This window comes from Loxodonta africana, unplaced genomic scaffold (assembly GCF_030014295.1).
Source record: "Loxodonta africana isolate mLoxAfr1 unplaced genomic scaffold, mLoxAfr1.hap2 scaffold_272, whole genome shotgun sequence".
NCBI classification, from domain to species: domain Eukaryota; kingdom Metazoa; phylum Chordata; class Mammalia; order Proboscidea; family Elephantidae; genus Loxodonta; species Loxodonta africana.
In genome coordinates this window covers 95,826-118,054 of record NW_026974995.1, presented here as the reverse complement: position 1 = coordinate 118,054, position 22,229 = coordinate 95,826, and the positions used below count along the sequence as shown (strand labels likewise).

General features: G+C 38.8%; 1 pseudogene; it reads right to left on the bottom strand.

The window, feature by feature from the left end:
• Nucleotides 1-2,377: 2,377 nt before the first annotated feature.
• Nucleotides 2,378-20,820, bottom strand: LOC111748902 (olfactory receptor 4C11-like; annotated as a pseudogene).
• Nucleotides 20,821-22,229: the final 1,409 nt, after the last annotated feature.

Sequence of the window (22,229 nt, the reverse complement as noted above, 5' to 3'; positions counted from 1 at the left end):
GGGGGTTAACTGCCTTTGCTCCTTTATAATCTATATAACTGTGATTGAAGCAAGGAATATTTGGATGAAATGGCATGTTAGGGGATGCTGCAATTTAACCTTTATTGTTCATTTTAGGGCAGAGCCAAAATTTATTGTTGGTGAAGGGATAACATGATAGTTTAATATTGGGAAAACTAAAGGGTTTGAATTGTCTTGTACAGATTTAAGATTTTGATGACATTAAAATCAGTTAAATTCCCTGCACATGCAACTGATTGAGCCAATTTTGTCAATGTGTTTTCTTCCCAGGCAAAGGTGATACATATGGAGAATATTAGAGATATCTTAATTAAACCCATAATAATATAGATGAATAACAGGCAATGGATAAAATATAGCAACTATCAAAATTATTGCTCTGATTAAACAGACTAAACCACAGACTTCAATCTAATGTATTTAACACTCCCATTTTCAATATACAATTATTACTGCAGAAAATAAGGTAAGTTCGTGTAAGTCCTGTTAATTCAGGTAAGTAGATTTTATGATCCTGTACTTTCTGGTATAGGTTGGAGGAAAGGTTCAGCCTTTGGTGGTGGATGATTAGTGGTGGTGTGCAGGCACCATTTAAACTTCAGTTTTGCTCCTCCTGCTGGTTCAATAAACCTTTTAGAAACTTTGGTTTTCTTTAGCTGGGATAGTTGTATTCATGACTTTCCTTCCTATAATTTAGCGGCATGATCATTAGTTAATAGAACTAAGTATGTCCTTTCCCTGAAGGTTCAATGTAGTCCTTAATTTGGTGACATTTCCAATACACCTAATCTCCTGGTTCAGGTTTATAATTTGAAGAATTGGAAACAGGTGTGCATATTTGACATGCACGCTGCAATTGGTAAGCATGATCTTTATTATTGAACTAATTCTTGACAATATTTTAACAGATTAGTAGAAAGGAGATTTGACTCAATACTGCTAACCCCATAAGATAAAGCCATAGGGCGGCCAGTTATAATTTCAAAAGGAGTTAGCTTGTGAGAATCAAAGAGAGTTGACCTTAAATTCATTAACACCTAGGGAAGAGCTTGAGGCCAAGCCAATCCCAATGGATAAGTAAATTTAGTTAATTGTTTCTTTATAAAGCCATTGGTTCTTTCTACCAGTCCTGAGAGTTGGGAATGATATGGGTAGTGCAAGTGCTGTAGGATGGGAAAAATTTTGCATATAGCAGTTACTACTTGACCAGTAAAATGAGTTCCTTAATCACTATAGAGAATTCCTGGAGTACCCCAAATAGGAATTATATTTTCTTAAAGTTTCTTAGCTACCAAGCTGGCAGTGGCATTCCTGCAAGGAAAAAAATCTACGCAATGAGAATATTAACAAATTATGACTAATATATATTTGTATCCTCATGAGGGAGTTAACTGAATAAAATCCATTTGCTATTTGGACATAGGTCCAGTAGGAAAAGGTTTCTTCCAACAGGGTGTCTGAGTACTTTCACTGGATTAAATTCAGCACAGGTTGGGCATTATCTGGCTACCCTATCTGCAACCTTTCAAAAGTGACCCCAATAATGTTTCTTCATTCCTTGTACTGTCTTTTCTCATCCTAAATGTTCTCTTAAATGAAAACTAGTACCTACTGGATGTCTAAATCCTTAAGAAGTACATATTGATTATTTGGTCCCATCCACAACCCTGTTTGCTGGTTTATCTTAACATCCTTCAGCTTTCCATTGATCTTTTTTGGGGGGGAAGGGGCAGTTTTTTAATGCAATGACAGGCTACGCCACTTTTCTTCCCCCTCTTTTCCTGAATCCTCAATCTGAGGTTCATGTAAGGGAGTATTTGGTCCATTATAATAAATCTGGCATTGGTGTTATCCAAAAAAACATACAGGGGGTGAGGGGTGATACCTTTTATTTTCAGTTCCTCCAGCCATTGGCATGCATCTAAATTCTGACATCAGTCCACTTCCTACCTCATATAGATAACGAGCTGCTTCCTTAAAATTTCCCCAGAAACTGTGATCTAAAAAGGCAAGAAAACCTTCCTCCCATATAGATTTGATTTCAAACAGACAAGTTAATAATAATGTAAAGTGGAGGCCTTGAATTATTACTGGTCTGATTCCAGGCCTCACCCATAACTGGGTGGTGGCATCTAGATAACACTCTCTTGAGACCCAACTAAGTACTTCTTCTGGAGCTAACTTCTGGCATTGTTTTATTATTTGAAAATATGAGAACTCTATGAATGGTGATTGAAAGTTAACAGTTTGAGGAGAAAGACCTCTAATTCTTCATTCTTGAACTTTCAGAGAGCCTGTGCTAATTGCCTTAAAATGAGTTGAGCTCTTATTTTGCTCAGTTTGAGACTAAATATTCCTAAATGGAGGTCTGAGCAGCCAGTTGAGCAGCTTTGTCAGCCAATCTATTCCCCTTTACTTCCTCTGTTTGGTAGCTCTCTTTGGACTGATGAGCTTGTATTTTTATTACTGCAATTTCAGAAGGTAGTAAAAGATCTTCAAGAAATTCAGCCACTAAGGTGCCATTCTTTGTGGGGTGTCCTGAGAAAGTTAAAAATCCCCTCTGTTTCCACAACATTCTGAAATCATAAATTGTTCTATAGCTGTAATATGACTCAGTGTCTATACTGACTGACTGGTCTTGTTTCAACCCACGTGCTCTTGTTAACGCTATAAGCTCGACTCGTTGTGCTGAGGTTACCTCAGACAAGGGTTCACTTTCAAATGCCTCTACTGCAACAGTGACAGCATATCCTCCTTGAAACCTAGAACTAGAAGTTTCAGGTTTTAGGTAGGAGCCATCTTCAAACAGCACAAGTGAAGGGTTGGAAAGCGAGTTTCTTGCAGATCTATTCCTGGAGATAAAAGTTGATCCGTTAAATCAAAACAATCATGATCAGTGTCATTATCATTGGGATTAGGTGTGAAGGTAGCTGGATTTAAGGCCGCTACTGTGTGTAATCTAAGGTTGGGGGCAGCTAGAAGAGCTTCATATGAAGTTAGTCAGCTAGCAGAAAAGTGTTCGATTATAGTATAATTTCAGATAGCAGAAACAGCACGTAAAACACATATCTAGATTAGTTCCCAGTACTATATCAGTGGTTGTCTCTACTAATTTGGCAGCATCTGCAACCACTCAAAGACATGAGGATAAGTTCTGGCTATTGTATCTAATTGTACACTTTAGCACAGGTTTCTGTCTGTCTTCATGCTTCTGAGTTAAGACAACAAAGGCATTCACTTTTGTTTCAAAAACAGAAAGAGAGAAATCTAAAGAATAGTTAGGGAATCCAAGAGCTGGAGTGTGAGTTAGAAATTCTTTTAATTTAGTTATGGCTTGCACAGCTTCCATAGATGGCTTGAAAAAAAGGTTCAGAGATATTACCCTTAAGACATACATACAGAGGTGGTGCTAAAAAAAAGATATTTGATATCCAGACTCTATAATATCCACACAATCATAAAAATACCTTTGTTTCTTTGTTGTAGGTATAGGATAGGAAAAGATTACTTCTTTTCATTTGGGGTCAGTTGAGATTCCTTCTGATGAGATTAAACGACCAAGGTATTTTACTAGTGGAAGGGCAAGCTGTAATTTTTTTCCTGGATACCATATGCCCTCTATCAGACAGATGATGTAATAACAGAGGACTATCCTGTATATTACTTGCTTGGTATATTAACATACTAAGTAAGAGATCATCAACATACTCGAGTAACACAGATTTATGTCAAGCTGTAAAGACAATGAGTCAGCATGTAAAATCTGGGAAAAGTAGATGGGGCTCTCAGTGAACCCCTGGAGCATGACAGCCCAAGAATATTGCTGATTATCCCATGTAAAGACAAAAAAAAAAAGGCTGCCTGAATGAACCTGAATACTGAAAAAGCACTACAGAGGTCAATGACTGTAAACCATGCAGCATATGGTGGAATTTGGGCTAATAGTAAATGTGGGTTTTGAACAGCAGGGGTTCAAGGGATAATAATGTGGTTAATAGCACTAAGACTTGCACAAATCACCAATCACAGTTATTATGTTTTCTAACAGGAAATACTGGGGTATTACAAGGGCTAGTACATGGAACAATTAATTCCTTCTCTAAAAAGTCTTGGGTGATCGGTTTCAGTTCTTCCTTTGCTTCTGGTTTTAAAAGGTATTGAGATACCGTAGGTAAGCATTTAGTGGGGTCTATTTGGACTTTAATAGGATCAGCTGATAGAATGGAGCAGATACCAGTTGGTGAGGAAGCCCATAATTCTGATGGTATTTCATGAGGAATTTGAGTCTTCTTTTTCTAAGGGCAAGGTGCTGTCATCCTCCAATACCAAAAGACCTTGTAATAAACAAAGGGTTTATTCTATCTCAGGCATCTGGGTCTTACCTCCATTTTCAGCATCAGGGAAATTGAGTGATATATCCTTGCTTCTGTAAACAGAATGTGGCATTTCCATTTGGAAAGAAAGTCATGGCCCAACAAATTTACAGGAACACTATCAGTAAAAATGGGTGGAAGTCTTCTACTTTGTTGTTGCTGTTAGGTGCCCTTGAGTCAACTCCTACTCATAGTGACCCTGTGTGCAACAGAACAAAACACTGCCTGGTCCTGAACCATCCCCACAATCATTGTTATGCTTGAGCCCATTGTTGTAGCCACCATGTCAGTCCATCTTGTTGAGGGTCTTCGTCTTTTTCGCTGACACTCTACCAAACACAATGTTCTTCTCCAGGGACTGGTCCCTTCTGATAACATGTCCAAAGTATGTGAGATGAAGTCTCATCATCCTTGCTTTCTAGGGTGCATTCTGGTTGTGCTGCTTCCAAGACAGATTTTTTCACATTTCCGGCATTCCATGGTATATTCAATATTCTTCACCAACACCACAATTCAAAGGTGTCAATTCTTCTTCAGTCTTCCTTATTCATTGTCCAGCTTTCACATGCGTATGATGCAATTGAAAATACCACGGCTTGGGTCAGGCACACCTTAGTCTTCAAGGTGACATCTTTGCTTTTCAACAGTGTAAAGAGGTCCTTTGCAGCAGATTTGCCTAATACTATGTGTGTTTTGATTTCTTGACTGCTGCTTCCATGGCTGTTGATTGTGGATCCAAGTAAAATGAAATCCTTGACAACTTCAATCTTTCCTCTGCTTATCATGATGTTGTTTATTGATCCAGTTGTGAGGATTTTTGTTTTCTTTATGTTGAGGTGTAACCCATACTGAAGGCTGTGGTCTTTGATCTTCGTCAGTAAGTGCTTCAAGTCCTCTTCACTTTCAGCAAGGAAGGTTGTGTTATCCGCATAAAGCGGAATGTTAATGAGTCTTCCTCCAATCCTGATGGCCCGTTCTTCTTCATATGGTCCAGCTTCTTGGATTATTTGTTTACCATACAGATAGAATATGTATGGTGAAAGGGTACAACACTCACACACACCTTTCCTGACTTTAAACCACTCAGTTTCTCCTTGTTCTGTCTGAACAACTGCCTCTTGAAGTATGTACAGGTTACTTATAAGCACAATTAAGTGTTCTGGAACTCCCTTTCTTCTCAATGTTATCCATAATTTGGTATGATCCACACAGTCAAATGTTTTTGTATACTCAGTAAAACACAGGTAAACATCCTTCTGGTATTCTCTGCTTTCAGCCAGGATCCATCTGACATCAGCAATGATATCCCTGGTTCCAAGTCTTCCTCTGAATCTGCCTTGAATTTTTGGCAGTTCCCTGTCAACACACTGTTACTGCAAAACGTGGATTCAAGCTGCCTGCTGCAAAGCCAATAGTGAGATAGAAGGAGGTAAGCAGCAAGAAGGCTTTATTGAACACTGGTGTCCAAGAGACAGAGGGGGTTAAATTTCTCCCAAATTCTGTCTAACTCTAAAGGACTAATGGGAGGGTCTTATAGGGGGAAGGTCAGGGTTACCTAATGTTTTTAAGCACATAGCCCACAGATGGTCCTATACATCACAAAACAACTACAAGAAACTCTATATTAAACTGAAGATATACATGTCACACATCTGGACTCTAATCTGTATGTATGTAACAGGCTGAAAAAAACTTACACAAGAATCTCTCAGTTAGTGGAACTTCTCTGCCAAGTCCACTGTGACTGAGATAAGGAGCAAGAAAGAAAGTTGTAGATCAAAAGTGCCAGGCAGGATTCCTAGCTGCCATCTTGTAGGCTGAAGGCCATTTCTCAAGAGAACAAAGAAGAGAAGAGAGGCCAAGGCCACAGGAGCAAAGAGAGCTCTGCACCCCTTTGGAAAAGACCAGTGCAGCTAGTGCAATAAAAAATGCATAGAGATTACTTAGAGCATCATTATGGGATGATGTCCCATAATGTCAAGCTCTCAATCACTCATTTTGAATAGGAGAAAACACGTTGTAAGGTATTAGTGTCACAGGACATTTTTCAATTTTGAGATGCCAGTAGGTTTAATTGGGGGGAGTTTCAGAACTAAAATTAAGCACTCTATAATCAAATTAAACTTGCTCAAATTATTTCTACTCTCATAATAACATTTGACTACTGTTGAAGTTTACCATTTGCAAAACAAAGCTCAGTCATGTTTGTTATGTTAAGAGTCCAACAGGGTGCTCACCCATATCTTGAACAGAATCTGCGCCATTTTTCAAAGACTAGAGATTAATTATAGCTTATACAGCTATACTAAAACAAACTAGAAAATACATTCCCTATACTTTAATATTAAAACACTGAAGAAAATGTATTTTCTCTACTTCAGTACTGCTGCAGCTGCTTTTGAAAGATCGTCAGCGAAATTTTGCTTGCATGTGATATTAATGATATCATTTGATAATTTGCACATTCAGTTGAATCACCTTTTTTGGGAATAGGCATAAATATGGATCTTTTCCAGTCGGTTGGCTAGGAACCTGTCTTCCATATTTCTTGGCATAGATGAGTGAGCACTTCCAGTGCTGCATCCATTTGTTGAAACATTTCAACAGATACTCTGTGAATTCTCGGAGCCTTGTTTTTTGCCATTGCCTTCAGTTCAGCTTGGACTTCTTCCTTCAGTACCATCAGTTCCTGGTCATATGCTACCTCTTGAAATGGTTGAATGTCAACTAATTCTTTTTGGTATAATGACTCTGTATATTCCATCTTCTTTTGATTTTTGCTGGCCCTGAAGAAATTGGTATGAGAAAAGAATGGTCTAATTTTTTTCCTCATTGGAAATCTCTCTGACACAAGAAGTCTGAGTGCTGCAGGGAAAAGGCCTTTGCAAACTTGTAGGGTTAATTGCTAACAGTGTTACACCCATGTTCGTAAGGGAGGTATGGTGCTCCTCATTTACTTGGAGCATTGTTTCTCTGCATTTGGAGAAAGGAACTGCTGTCAAAGCCTCTGTAAGCTCCCCAGAGCATTGTCACATTGATTTTTCTAAAGATGGTGCAGAAGGAGTCACCTTTTGTTTATTCTTAAGCTTAAAACATTCCATTTTAAAGTGACCAGGTTTCTTACAATAGTTACAGATCATGGGAGCAGCATTATTGGTGACAGAATTCCCTTACTTTGGCTTTGCTCCCATAGGCTTCTGTAATTGCTGCATTTGGAGAGCCATTAACTATTCTTTATTTTCTTTGTTTTGTTTTGTTTTGTTTTATTTTTCACTCAGACTTTTTGCCTTTCCATATTTGGTTTAATTTATAGGCTAAAGTGGATAATTCAGAAGTATCATTTTAACTGATTTTTTTTTTTCTTATCATTTGGGCTAATTCAGGACTTAATTCACATACAAATATTGAATTAAAGGCAACCATACCCCCTTCATGAGTAATTTTTAAACCTGAATATTCTATAATCATTGTAGTTAACCTATTGGAGTCCTGGTGGCACAGGCATGCAAAGCCACTAACCAAAAGGTTGACAGTTTGAATCTACCAGCTGCTCCTTGGAAACCCTATGGGACAGTTCTACTCTGTCCTACAGGGTAGCTATGGGTTGGAATCAACTCGAAAGCAATTTTTTTTTAATCTCATAGATAGATTCTTTTTTTTTTTCTTGATTGCAAGCTTGTAATTTTGTCCAGTTGATTTTGGGGGGCGGAAAACTTTGAAGAAACAGCCTTTAAGTTCTCCCATTAATTTCTCGGTTTCTGTTCTGACAGTTATACCTGAGGCACATCTAGGAACACTTAAAGTGTTTTCAGAATCTACCACCAATGGGCATGACAGGAACCTAACAATATGTTTATTAAATTATATATATCAGCAGCACTGGGCTCATATATTTCAGCTAATATCCTAAATTCAAGACTAAATTTGTGAGGATTTTCTCTTGGAGCAGAGGACTCTTTTATGATGGGCCTAAGTTCAGCCTTAGACCATGGGTAGAAGAAGACCTCAGGGTTCCTACCTTTGGCCTATTGCTTAACTATTAAGGGCATGGTGGGTCCAATATCTCCTGATCTTTTAAATGGCATTTCAGGTAAAGTAAAATTCTCTAAGTCTGCACAGAGATAGGAAGGCAATGATTTGACTGAGTCCAATGTTGTACTGCCTTCCAACTTTTTTGTGTGTGTGCAATATTTGGATTTGTTTGGCTTGCTTAGATACTGTCATGATGTTTACATCTCGAAGCCTCAAAATGCCAACTATGAAAAAAAATCCCACTGTGGTTGCTTTACACAAGACTTTCTAGTTTACAGTTCAAATATAATATTTTAGCCGAATTAAAACTTCCTCCTAGGGGCCACTGTTCAGCCTCACAGTCCTTAGTGAGATTGTGCCATTTTTTCTAAATACCAACCAGCAGTGGCACCAAAGTTTTAAATTATACAGGCAACAGGGTTCCCAGATGAGGGGTTTTTGTCACTCTTGTTATTATTATTTCCCATTTTCTTTTGTTAGCTAACACAGAAAAGAACAGGAGACAAAATACAGAAATAGAAAAACAACCACAAAATCAAGAACAGCAGTTTTACCAAAAGACCTCCAAATGGAGCTCTCAAACAAAACTCTCATAATGAAGCTTCAAACAAAAAGTTTCCAAACCAGTGTTTATAACAAAAAACAACAACAAATGTGTCACAAGAATATTTCCTATTATGCAGAAAGGCAATAGAGTTCCTACTTTGATAGTGCTTACCTGAGATGGAGGATCTTTGAAGGGGACACAGAGTGCAAGAACCTGAATATAATGGGTCCCCTGTGACATCAACAAGCAGTTCAATCCTTCTGTAGATATGACAAGGAATTTGCTAGTGAAGACTCTGCTCATGCTCTGCCAAAGCCTTGTGCAATAAAGAGATTTTTTGTTGCAATATATCAGAAAATAAAGATGGGAAAATGGCTGAAAGCACTTCGTCTATAAACAGACTATGATTCAAAGAAGTACATTCTATAAGTGCTTTTTATATGATTTTGACAGGTGCTGATTCTTTATGAGTAAATGACTTACAGACTGTGATTGGTTAAAGTAAAGACAAAGAACTAAGATCATGATTGGGTGACCTTGTTTTTCTTTTCTAAAACTTTGTTCTTTAGGCTCAGGTGTCCCCGGTCCGTCATTTGGTAGTTGTTTTTTTTTTGTTACCTGGGCTACATATGATATGGGATAGATCTCTACCTCGTTTACTGGTATAAATTGATATTTAGTTTTTGTAGGTACATCCACTGTCATTGAACCGGTTCGAGCACACTGTCCACTTCTTTGATGTAGTTTTATCATATTTTTCTAAGCTTTTCAGATTCAGACAAACAAGTTGGCCTTTTGTGGTTTTGGCCTGCCACAGTTAGGTTAACCCTTTATCATTAGATGTAACCAAACTCCTTCCAAAATTATTTTTCTGGGTTTGAAAGCTGTAGTCTCTTTAGGACTGTAGTCTCATGGGACAACATAGTCAATTGGCATGACATAGTTCCCCAAAACATGATCTGCATCCTAGTGAAGTGAGTAGCGTCTGGGATGTTAAAAGCTTAAGAGCAACCATCTAAGACACAACTACTGGTATCTAGTTGCTGAGAGCAAAACAGTAAGAAGGTAACCAAAAGCTCAAAGAACAAACAAGTCTACATGAGCCACATCTACCCTGAGACCAGAATTAGATGGTGACTCACTACCAGCACTGACCGCTCTGATTGGGGTCATAAAAGATAGTCCCAATAGAAAGGGAGAAAAATGTGGAGAACTCACATTATTAGAATAAAAAAGCCACACAAACTGGAACAGTAGAGAATAGAGGGCTTCTTGAGACTATCCTTTAAACCTAGAACCAAACCTAACCCCTTAGAACACCTTTTAGCGAAATAGAAGAGTGGCACATAAAATAAAATATGTTACCCATAAGATCTGTGTTCTACTTACAAACCATGTGTATGAGACCAAAAAGTCAATAAATTATTCAAAAGCAAAGATAAGAAGATAAGGAGGCAAGGCAACTAGAGTACTGGAAATGGAACAAACAGAAAACAATTAAAGAGCATGTTGACACATTATGATAAACGCAACTAATGTTACTAAACAATTTGTGTGAAAAATGTCCAATGGGAGCCTAACTTGCTGTGTAAAGTTTCACCAAAAACTCAATAAAATATTTAAAATATGTAAATATATGCACTTTTCCACTAAATAGAGAGCAATATGATATATTTTGGCTAAAACATACCCAATAAAGGGCTAATCTCTAAAATCTACAAGATACTGCAACATCTCAACAACAAAAAGACAAGTAATCCAATTAAAAAATGGGCAAAGGATATGAACGGACACCACAAAAGAAGGCATTCAGGCTGCTAACACACAGCTGAGGAAATGCACATGATCATTAGCCATTAAAACCCCAAACCAAACCTGTTGCCGTCGAGTCAATTCTGACTCATAGCGACCCTGTAGGACAGAGTAGAACTGCCCCATAGAGAGTTTCCAAGGAGATCCTGGTGGATTTGTACTGCTGACCTTTTGGTTAGCAGCAGTAGGACTTAACCACGATACCACCAGGGTTTCCCATTAGCCTTTAGAGAAATGCAAATCAAAACTACATTGAGATATCATCTCACCCCAACAATGCTGGCACTAATCCAAAAAACACAAAACAACAAATGTTGGAGAGGTTTAGGGAGATTGGGACTCTTCTGCACTGCTGGTTTAAATGTAAAATGGTATAGCCACTTAAAAAACTAGAAATAGAAATATCATAAGATCCAGCAATTCCACTCCCAGGAATATACTCTAGAGAAATAAGAGCCACCACACGAATAGACATATGCACACTCATGTTCGTTGCAGTACTATTCACAATAGCAAAAAGATGGAAACAACCTAAGTGCCTATCAACAGATGAATGCATAAGCAAATTATGGCACATACACACAGTGGAATAAAGAAAATGATGAATCTGCAAAACATCTCACAACATAACTGAATCCGGAGGGCATTATGCTGAATGAAATAAGTAAGTTATAAAAGGACAAATATTGTTTAAGTCCACTATTACAAGACTAAACAAATGATTTACACACACAGAAAAGGATTCTTTGATGGTTACAAGGGTGGGGGAGAGGGAAAATCACTAACTATGTAATAGACAAGTGTCAACTTCAGTAAAGGGAAGAAGAACACACAATACATACAATACACGAGAAGTCAGCACAACTGGACCAAAGCAAAAGCATGAAAGTTTCCCAAACATCCAAATACTTTGAGGGACCAAGTAGCTAGGGTCTGGGTCCATAGTCTCAGGTGACTATGTCAAACAGAACTCATGAACCATATAAAGGAAACTACCCATGCAGTTCTGGAGGCAGGCAAGTCCCAAATTCGTGGGTCAGGCATAGGCTTTTCCCTGGCCCTCAACCTCTGCCCAACAGCACTCAGCTTTCTCACTCTGTGGGCCAGGAAGCCAGCTGTGCCATTTCCTGCAGGCCTCACCTGCAGGTCTCTCCTGCAGGTCTCTCCTTCCTTTGTGGTGGTGGGCTCTTTATTCTGCTCTGGAATTGGCTCTCTTTTAAGGCAAAACTGATCAATCCTCTGGTGGGCCACAATTATCTTATTTGCACATCTCCGCCCAGTCACCTGAGTGGAAGTTACAACACCATGGTGAGAAAGGCCATCCTAAGTAATTCATCACAGTGCAGGTGTGAACTGTTATAACATAAAATGTTTTTTAATTCCAAAGTTTTTTTTATTCCAAAGTGTTCAGCCTGGGCAGCAGGAAGAACAGATTTCCCTGGGGAAAACTATAGATAGAGTATGTTTGGGCAAGAAGATTCCTACTAGATATGCAAAGATATATGTCAAGTAAGTTGTTGAATAAAAAGGCTGACATTCAGTTAGGAGGCCTAGAGTAGAGATAAATATGAGATTCATCAATATAAAGATGGTATTTAAAGTCACAAGAATCCTTGATTTTCATTTTGTTGTTAGGTCCCATCCAGTCACTTTCGACTCGCAGCAACACTATGTAAAAAGAAGGAAACACTGCCTGGTCCTGTGCCTTCCTCATAATCCTCACAGTACATATGTCCAGAGGAATCTCAGCAAATCTGAATGAAAAAAACAAAAGTTTTCTGTTCATCAATGTCCTTCCACAAGCACTTATGTTCAGTGAAGATTCCTAAAATAAAATACAAGGTGAAAAGTTTTTCCCCTTCATTATCTCATCTTCATTTGCCCATTTTCTCTTTTCTCCAGTCCTGAGTCTTCTCTTCTGTTTCAGGAAAGGCTAACCTATAGTTATGAACAGCAATGCTAAACTTGTGGCAAGGCAAGTGACTTGTTGATATTTTATGATACAAACTGGGAAACTCCTGCCTCACTGTCTACAAAATTTAGAATTTGAGAGATTTCCAGTAAAGAATGTAGTGTTTCAATAATTCCTCCAAATTTTAGTATCAGAGTTGAGTTAACCTCCAAGGATAACTCATGGAAAGGCTCTCAATGTTCAAAGTGAGATTACTTTAAAGAGTTATATGTGCAATATCTATATCTATCTGTCTGTCTGTCATCTATCTATCTATCATCTATCTATCTATCTATCTATCATCTATCTATCTATCTATCTGTCTGTCTGTCTATCATCTATCACCTATCTATTACCTATATCATCTGTCTATCATCTATCATCTATCTACATACACATATATACACATATGTTGTTGTTAGGTGCTGGGATCTTTAAGATTGTGTGTCAAGTTGACTGGGTAGCTATGATGTAGTTTAGGGGTCCTATGATGATGTAATCATCCCCATGATGAGATTTGATATAATGTGATCATCTCCATGATGGGATCTGCTGTGATTAGCCAGTCAGTTGAAAGGGATTTTACTTATGGGTGTGGCCTGCATTGAGTATAAGTGGACTTTATGACCAGGCTCATGGGATTTTGCTTGCACAGGATGCTAAAAGTGGTTCCTGTTCTTCTGACTTCCGATTCTTGGGACTCGAGCTAGCAGCTTACTTGCTGTCTTTCCTGTTGAGCTTGAAATTCATCGATCTTTGCAGCCTGTGACCAAGAGCCCTGCTATTTGACCTACCAATCTTGGGTTCACCAGCCCCTGTGACTATGTCAATCAGAAGCCCCTATCCTGACCCACAGACTTGGAACATTCCAGCCTCTACAATCACATAAGCCATTTCCTTGATATAAATCTCTCTATATATGTATATTTATACCCTTTGCTGGTTTTCCTTCTCTAGAAAATCTAGCCTAACACATTTGGTACCAAGAGACTGGTTGATTGGTCCTACTTTTGCTAGAAAAAGTGGTGAAAGACAGAAATGAGCTCAGGGCTTCAAAATCAAAACTCAAGCACCACATAAACAACCTAAATATTTCCACTTGTGCCTTGAAAGAAAACCTTATTTCCTGTAGCAACAGAGCTGATAGTGTCAAAAACCAGACCCAGAGTATTATACTAAGAGTGGATGAATTAATCTCAAGAGCACTCTGAAGTTAAAAATGAGGGTATTGATTGGGAAGAAATGGGATCCTGAAACTTGAGTTGGGGACATATGGACAGATAATCAGGAAGCCTGGGACACAGAGCCCCTAAATTCCATATATCACTCCTGTCGACAGAACCAGCACTCTCACTTCCATCTGGAGATATTATTCCATCTGTGTCTGCTAAGGCACCCTTACCTGTAAAACCATTAGCTCCTCCACCCTCATCTGATGAGATTAACCCAGCTGTGTTTGGAGAGCATTTGTCTGAATCATTGCCTGGGGCATCACCTGAGGCAGAGGCCTTATAGGGCAGTGCTGAATGTTCTAAAAACACATCCCCACCACCAACTTTGACTTTTAAACCTATAAGTAGATTTAAGTCCCAGAAAGCCCCAACAGGTGAAGTACAAAGTGTGACCCAAGAGGAGGTATGGCACCTTCCAGAAGAACTGGTCGGCTTTTCTAACACGTACAAACAGAAATCTGGGGAATATGTGTGAGAATGACTACTAACGGTATGTGATAATGGTACAAGGAATATATAGATGAATCAGTCTGAGTTTATTGATATGGGCCCACTAAGCACAGATTCTTCATTCAGTATTCCAGCTTGAGAGGTTAGGAAATAATCTAATAGTTTATGTTGTTGGGTCACTGAAGCATAGATTACACAGTGACCTATGCTAAATCACGTTGAAGTAGCAGACCTGCCTTGATATACTACTGAAGAAGGAATACAAAGTTCTCAGGGAAATTGACATTTTAGAGTGGGTTTATCAGGTTAGAGCCATAGACCCACACATGAAGTACCCAGAGGACAAATCTTTCACTACAATAGTGAGGAACAAATTTGTGAAGGGAGCCCCACTATCTTTGAAGGCTGCTGCTATTGCTATTTTATGAAAGTCAGATTTGACAGTGTGAACTGCCCTAACTTAATTAAGACACCAAACTACAATAGGGCTGATTGGGCCCTGTGGTGGCAGGAGCCAAGTGGTGGCACTCAATCAGCAAAGACAAGGTGAGCGTGGTTACCATATTGGGAAGCAGACTCAAAGCAGTAATCAGAATAATCTGACTCGTATGGACTTATGGTGTTGGTTACTTAGTCATGGTGTCCCTAGGAGTGAAATAGACAGGAAATCTACTAAGTATTTACTTGATCTGTACAAATGAAGAATTCTAGACCAAGTGAACTGCAGTGTAACTCAAATCACCAGAATAGAGAGTCACAGTCTCTCAATTAATTCCCAGACTTGAGCTGGTTTAAAGACTCAAAACCCCTTGAATGAAGGGGAGGCTGGATCTCCTTAAGGAAGGACCTCACCACACTACCAAAAATTTATACTGTTAATCTTTCTCCTGGCTTTCTGCGAAGGGATCTACAGTCATTTAAGAGAGTGATGGTTCATTGGGGAAAAGGAAATAATCAGATTTTTTAGGGATTACTGAATACTGGCTCTGAACTGACATTAATTCCAGGGGAGCCAAAAAGTCACTGTGGCCCACCATTCAGAGTTGGGTGTGTATGGAGTTCAGGTTATTAATGGAGTCTTAGCTCATGCCCATCTCACAGTAGTTCCAGAGTCCCTGGAATCATCCTGTAGTGATTTCCCCAGTTCCAGAATGTGTAATAGGAATACATATGCTTAGCAACTGGCAGAACCTTCCCACTGGATCCTTGACAAATGTAATAAAGGTTATTATGTTAGGAAAGCCAAGTGGAAGCCATTAGAACATATTCTACCTAGGAAAATAGTAAACCAAAGGCAATACTGCATTCCTGGAAGGATTGTGGAGATTATTGCCACCATCAAGTACGAGAGGGATGTAGGAGTGGTGATTCCCACCACATCCCCATTCAACTGGCCTATTTGGCTGTGCAAAAAACAGGTGGGTCTTAGACAATGACAATGGATTATCCAAAACTTAACCAGGTGGTAAATCCAATTGCTGCTGTTGTTCCAGGTATAGTTCCACTGCTTGAGGAAATTAATGTATCTCCTGGTACCTGGTATGCAGCTATTGATCTGGTTAATTAATATATATTTATTCTCCATACCTGTTTTGAAGATCCACCAGAAACAGTTTGCCTTCAGCTGGCAATGCCAACAATATACCTTCAGTGTACTACCGGAGGGTTTTATCAACTCTCCAGCCCTATGTCATAATTTAGTCCACAGAGACATTGATCACCTTTCCCTTCCACAAAACTTCATACTGGTCCATTACATTGATGACATGATGCTGTTTGAGCCTAGTAAGGAAGAAGGGTCAATGACTCTGGACTTATTGGTAAAACACTTGCATGCTAGAGGGTGGGAAATTAATCCCACAAAAATTCAGGTGCCTTCCACCTCAGTGAAATTCCCAGGTGACCAATGGTGTAGGGCAGGTTGAGATATTCCTTCTAAAGTGAAGGATAAGTTATTGCATCTGGCCCCTCCCACAACTAAAAAGGAATACAAAGCCTAGAGGACCTCCTTAGATTTTGGAGGTAACAGATCACTCATTTGGGTGTGCTCCTCCAGCCTATTTATCAAGTGACTCCAAAAGCTGCTAGTTTTAAGTGGGGCCCAGACCAAGAGAGACTCTGCAACAGACTCAGGCTCCCATGCAAGCGGCTCTGCCACTGTGGCCATATGATTCAGCTAATCCAATGGTGCTTGAAGTATCAGTGGTAGATACAGATGCGGTATAGAGTTTATGGCAGGTCCCTATTGCTGAATTACTGTGCAGACCCTTAGGAGTTTGGAGCAAAGCACCTGCCATTCTCTGCAGATAACCTACTCTCCTTTTGAAACACAGCTTTTGGCTTGATACTGGGCCTTAGTAGAGACTGAATGTTAAACATGGTGTTGTCTTACCCACAAAGCCATAAAGCTGGAGGTGCACAGCAGCTGTCCATCATTAAGTGGAAGTAGTATATATGAAATGGGTACTAGGCAGGACCTGAAGGCACAAGTAAGTTGCATGAGGAAGTGGCCCAAATACTCATGGTCCCCACTCCTGTCACATTGCCTTCCATCTCCCAGTCTGCGCCTATAACTTTATAGAGAGTTCCTTCAAATCAATTGACTGAGGAAGTGAATACTCCTGCCTGGTTTACAGATGGTTCTGTGTGATACGCAGGCACCACTCAAAAATGGACAGCTGTAGCACTAAAGCCCCTTTCTGGGACCCCCCTGAAGTACACTGGTGAAAGGAAATACTCCCAGCAGGCAGAACTTCGAGCGGTGTACCTGGTTATTTGCTTTCTTTGGAAAGAGAAATGGCCAGATGTACAACTGTATACTAATTCATGGGCTGTGGTCAATGATTTGGCTGGATGACCAGGGACTTGGAAGGAACATATTGAAAAATTGGAGACATGAGGAACACAAGTACACACACCACTTATGTTGCTGAAAGAAGTTATTCACAATAAGTCATTGTTCTTGCAAAATTCTATTATGTGATCCAGTATCATTTCTAACACCAGAGCTATATTGTCCAACCACCAATACTTCTTCCTTTCCATCTTTTGCATTCCAATCACCAGTAATTATCAATGCATCTTGATTGCATGTTTGATCACTTTCAGACTGCAAAAGGTGGTAAAAAATCTTCAGTTTCCTCATCTTTGACATTAATGGTTGATGAGAAATTTGAATAATATTATTAACTAATCTTCCATGTAGGCATATGTATATTATCCTATTCCTGATAGGATAGATCTTGAAATATTATTTGTCATTTCTGGTGTAGAAGACCATATGATTGTCTTATTTAAAATTGCCCATGCCAGTTCATTTCAGCTCACTAATGCCTAGGAAATGAATCTTGTTATGTTCCATTTCATTTTGGATGACTTCCAATTTTCCTATATTCATATTTGTACATTTCATGTTTCGATTATTAATGGATGTTTGTAGCTATTTCATCTCATTTTAAGTCATACCACATCAGCAATGAAGGTCTCAAAAACTTGACTACATCAATGTCATTAAGATCAACTCTACTTTGAGGAGGTAGCTTTTCCACAGTTGTATTTTGAGCACCTTCTAACCTGAGGGGCTCATCTTCCAGCATTATATCAGACAATATTCATCTGATAAAATTTTCACTAGTCATTTTTTTCAGAAGTAAACCATCATTTCCTTCTTCTTAGCCCACTATAATCTGAAAGCTTCACCGAAAGCTTCACTGAAAAATGTCCATCATGAGTGACTCCACTGGTATTTAAAATACCAGTGGCATAGTTTCCAACATAACAGCAACACACAAGCCACCACAGTAGAACAAACTGACAGACAGGTGGTGTTACATATATATTTATTAAAATATTTTTACTTGTATAAATATTTAGATAGCTAGATAGATAGACAGACCTAGGTAGATAGGTAGAAAGATAGATAGCTTCCATGGAGTCAACTCTGACTCATGGCAATTTTGTGCACAACAGAACAAAACACTGCCTGGTCCTGCACTATCTTCCTGATTTCTGGAATGTTCAAATTTGTCCTTGATCAATAACATGGAGAAGATAAATTCAAATTAGAATACTGTACAAATGAGTGAGGTGAAGCTCTATATACAACAGGATCTGGCTCATATACTGCAAAACACCAACAGTATCAATGCAGAGAGCAGAGGTGGGGAGTGGGCTAGCACTCCCACAAATATCAGTGTACTTTATGTTATGTTACTTTATGTGACATGGGCTTAAAATAAAATGGGCCTGTGCTTACTCTACCAATGTCCTCAAACAGATTTCTAGGAGAGGATTCTATTGTCCACATCAGGATAAGAACATTTTCTATTCTCTATCAATCCAATTTCATTTAAATTGCTAAAGAATCAGCAATTGGTGTTTTCTGTTCTTTGCCATTTAAACTCATAGCTTGTTGCACCATTACTTTCTCATGGCATTTTTAACATCTGCGTTCCTCAGAGTGTAAATTAGAGGGTTGAGCAAGGGTGTCCTAATAGTGTAAAACACAGCCACCTTCTTGTCCACTGGAAATGTGATAGGCGGGTGACTGTATGTGAATATACACGGAACAAAGAATAAGATGACAACAATAATGTGGGAGGTGCAGGTAGAGAGGGCTTTCTTTCCTCCTTCTGCACTCTTGTTACTCAGAGAGTGTAATATGAAAACATAGGCGATTATCAGGACTACAAAACTCACAATACATATGGCCCCACTATTAAATACTCTGAGTAGATTTATGACATAAGTATCCATGCAGGCAAGTTTTAACAAAGGTTGCATATCACAGAAATAGTGGTCAATAACATTGAAACCATAGAACGGTACTTTCAAAACCAAAAAAACCTGTACTAATGCAAGATCCCACCCAAGCCAGATTCAACAATGCACCGCAGACACGCTGGTTCATGATGGTTGTGTACCGCAGGGGTTTGCAAATGGCCACATAGTGATCAAAACACATGAGTATGAGCACAAAGATCTCCATGCACCCAAAAAAATGACCTGCAAAAATCTGAGCCATGCACTCATTGTAGGAGATGACTTCCTTCTTAGATACAGTATCTATAATCAATCTGGGAGCTGTGGTTGTTGAGTAGGAGGCATCAGCAAAGGACAAGTAGAAAAGGAAGAAGTACATGGGGCCCCCTAACATCCGACTGTATCTGATGGTCATAACAATAAATAAGTTAGCGAACAGAGTTGCAAGGTAGAGAAACAAGAAGATCACAAACACTAATTTCTCCTTCAGAACGTCCTGTGTTATCCCGAACAGAATGAACTCAGTCACACTGCTGTTCAACTCCGTGGTTACAGATGATGTCAAAAGGATGCAGCTAAGAAATGGTTTCTCTGAAAAGAAAAGTGTGTAACTGTTGACTTGGCAATGGCAGCAGACTTGGACTCTGAACTACAACTTTATAGTTCTAATTCCATGATGGTTCAGTGGTAGAATTTCCCTCCAATGTAGGAGACTTGATTGATTCCCAGCGAATGTGCCACATGTGCAGCCACCACCTATGTCAGTGGAGGCTTGCATGTTGCAATGATGCTGAGCAGGTTTTAGCAGAGTTTTCAGACTCAGACAGATTGGGAAGAAAAGCCTGGTGATCTAATTCTGAAAATCAGTCCATAAAAACTCTATGAATTACGATGGAGAGATCCCGTGTTGTGCATGAGGTTACCACGAGTCAGGGGCAACTTGACGGCAGCTAATAACAACAAAGGAATCACTTGGGATTTTTTTTTTTTACTGCTGATGTCCATTCTTTAACTACAGCCATTGACTCAAAGTCTTCCTGTGGAATCAAGTCATTTTGGGCAAGAAAAAAAACTCACAGGTAATTGTGCAATCTGACAATGTCTGGGAGCTGCTTATTCTTCTGTATGACCTGAACAAGTCACTTCAATATCTTGAAACTTTTTATTCCTATAAAACTTAGATTCTAATAGACACATTGTAAGTGTACATAGGTAGCCCTGGTGGTGCAGTGGTTAAGCATTAGCCTGCTAACTGAAAGGTTGGTGGTAGGAAACTTCTAGCTGCTCCTCAGGAGAAAGATGTGACAGTCTACTTCCCTAAAGATTACAGACTTGGAAACCAGTAGTACTCTGTCCTATAGAGTCGCTATGAATCGGAATTGATGTGATAGCAATGGATTTGAGTTTTTTTTTCTAATGTAAACATGTATGAAATATATGTCTATATGCATCTCAATATATGAAAAGCAAATATTCCCATATAATTCAAATACTAAATTTAGAGGTTCACTATCAGGAACAACATTCCTTAATTTGTACACGACTTTCTGCAAATTATTCTGACCACTTTAGTACCTTGGTTGGTTTAGGCTTTAAGAAGAATTCATTTCTCCAACTTTTGACTCTGGGTTTCACCTTCATTGTCAGTCAGGGCACACAAGAATAAGTCATTGAGGTTAGTATTATTGTGCATAATCACTCTATTATGTGAAATCATTCATTACTCATGTTAGATACACGGTATTGAGTTTCACATTCTATGGGTGCAAGAATGGGAATTCCAGTACACTTACTTGTGCTCATGAAGAACCTGTACATAGATCAAGAGGCAGTCTTTTAACTGAACAAGGGGATACTGTGTGGTTTAAGTCAGGAATGGTGTGTGTCAGGGTTGTATCCTTTCATCATACCTATTCAATCTGTACGCTGAGCAAATAATTCAAGAAGCTGGACTCTATGAAGAAGAACAGGGCATCAGGATTGGAGAGAGATTCATTAACAGCCTGCGTTATGCAGATGACACAACTTTTCTTGCTGAAAGTGAAAATGACTTGAAGCACTTACTGATGAAGATCAAAGACCACAGCCGTCAGTATGGATTACATCTCAACATAAAAAAAAAAAAAAAAAATCCTCACAATTGGACCCGTAAGCAACTTTATGATAAGCAGGTAAAAGATTCAAGTTGTCAAGGATTTCATTTTACCTGGATCCAAAATCAATACCTATAGAAGCAGTAGTCAAGAAATCAAAAGACACATTGCATTGGGCCATTTGGCTGCAACAGACCTCTTTAAAGTACTGAAAAGCAAAGATATCACCTTGAAGACTGAGCCTGACCAAAGCCAGGGTGTTTTCAGTTGCCTCCTATGCACATGAAAGCTGGACAATGAATAAAGAAGACCAAAGAAGAATTGACACCTTTGAATTATGGTGTTGAAGAAGAATATTGAGTATACCATGGACTTCCAAAAGGACAAACAAATCTGTCTTGGAAGAAGTACAACCAGAATGCTCCCTAGAAGCAAGGATGGTGAGACTACTTTGGACATGTTGTCAGGAGGGATCAGTCCCTGGAGAATGACATCATGCTTGGTAAAGAAGAGGGTCAGTGAAAAAGAGGAAGACTCCCAATGAGATGAATTGACACAGTGGCTTCTATAATGGGGTTAAGTATGGTAATAGGTGTCAGGCCTGCCAATTTTTGTTCTCTTAAAGCATAATTGAAAAAATATTTCATAATTTCACCATGGAAATATCTTCCCCATTCTCCTACTCTATATTTTGCTTATAAACATATATATCTATAGAATTGCAATCACTCTATAATATTTTAAATGTTCTGATTTTCATTTTGCATTGTTAAAAGTCTTTTCCTATGTAGAGTACCTATAATGTATTTATTAATTTTAGCAGTTATAAATTATTGTATCAAAAATTCATAATATGTTTTTAAAACTTTTTTATCATTTGTTTTCAAATTTTCATTCTCATAAAAAACTTTTAATTGAACCTCTTTTTATTTGTAGTCATTTCGGATATTAAATTTC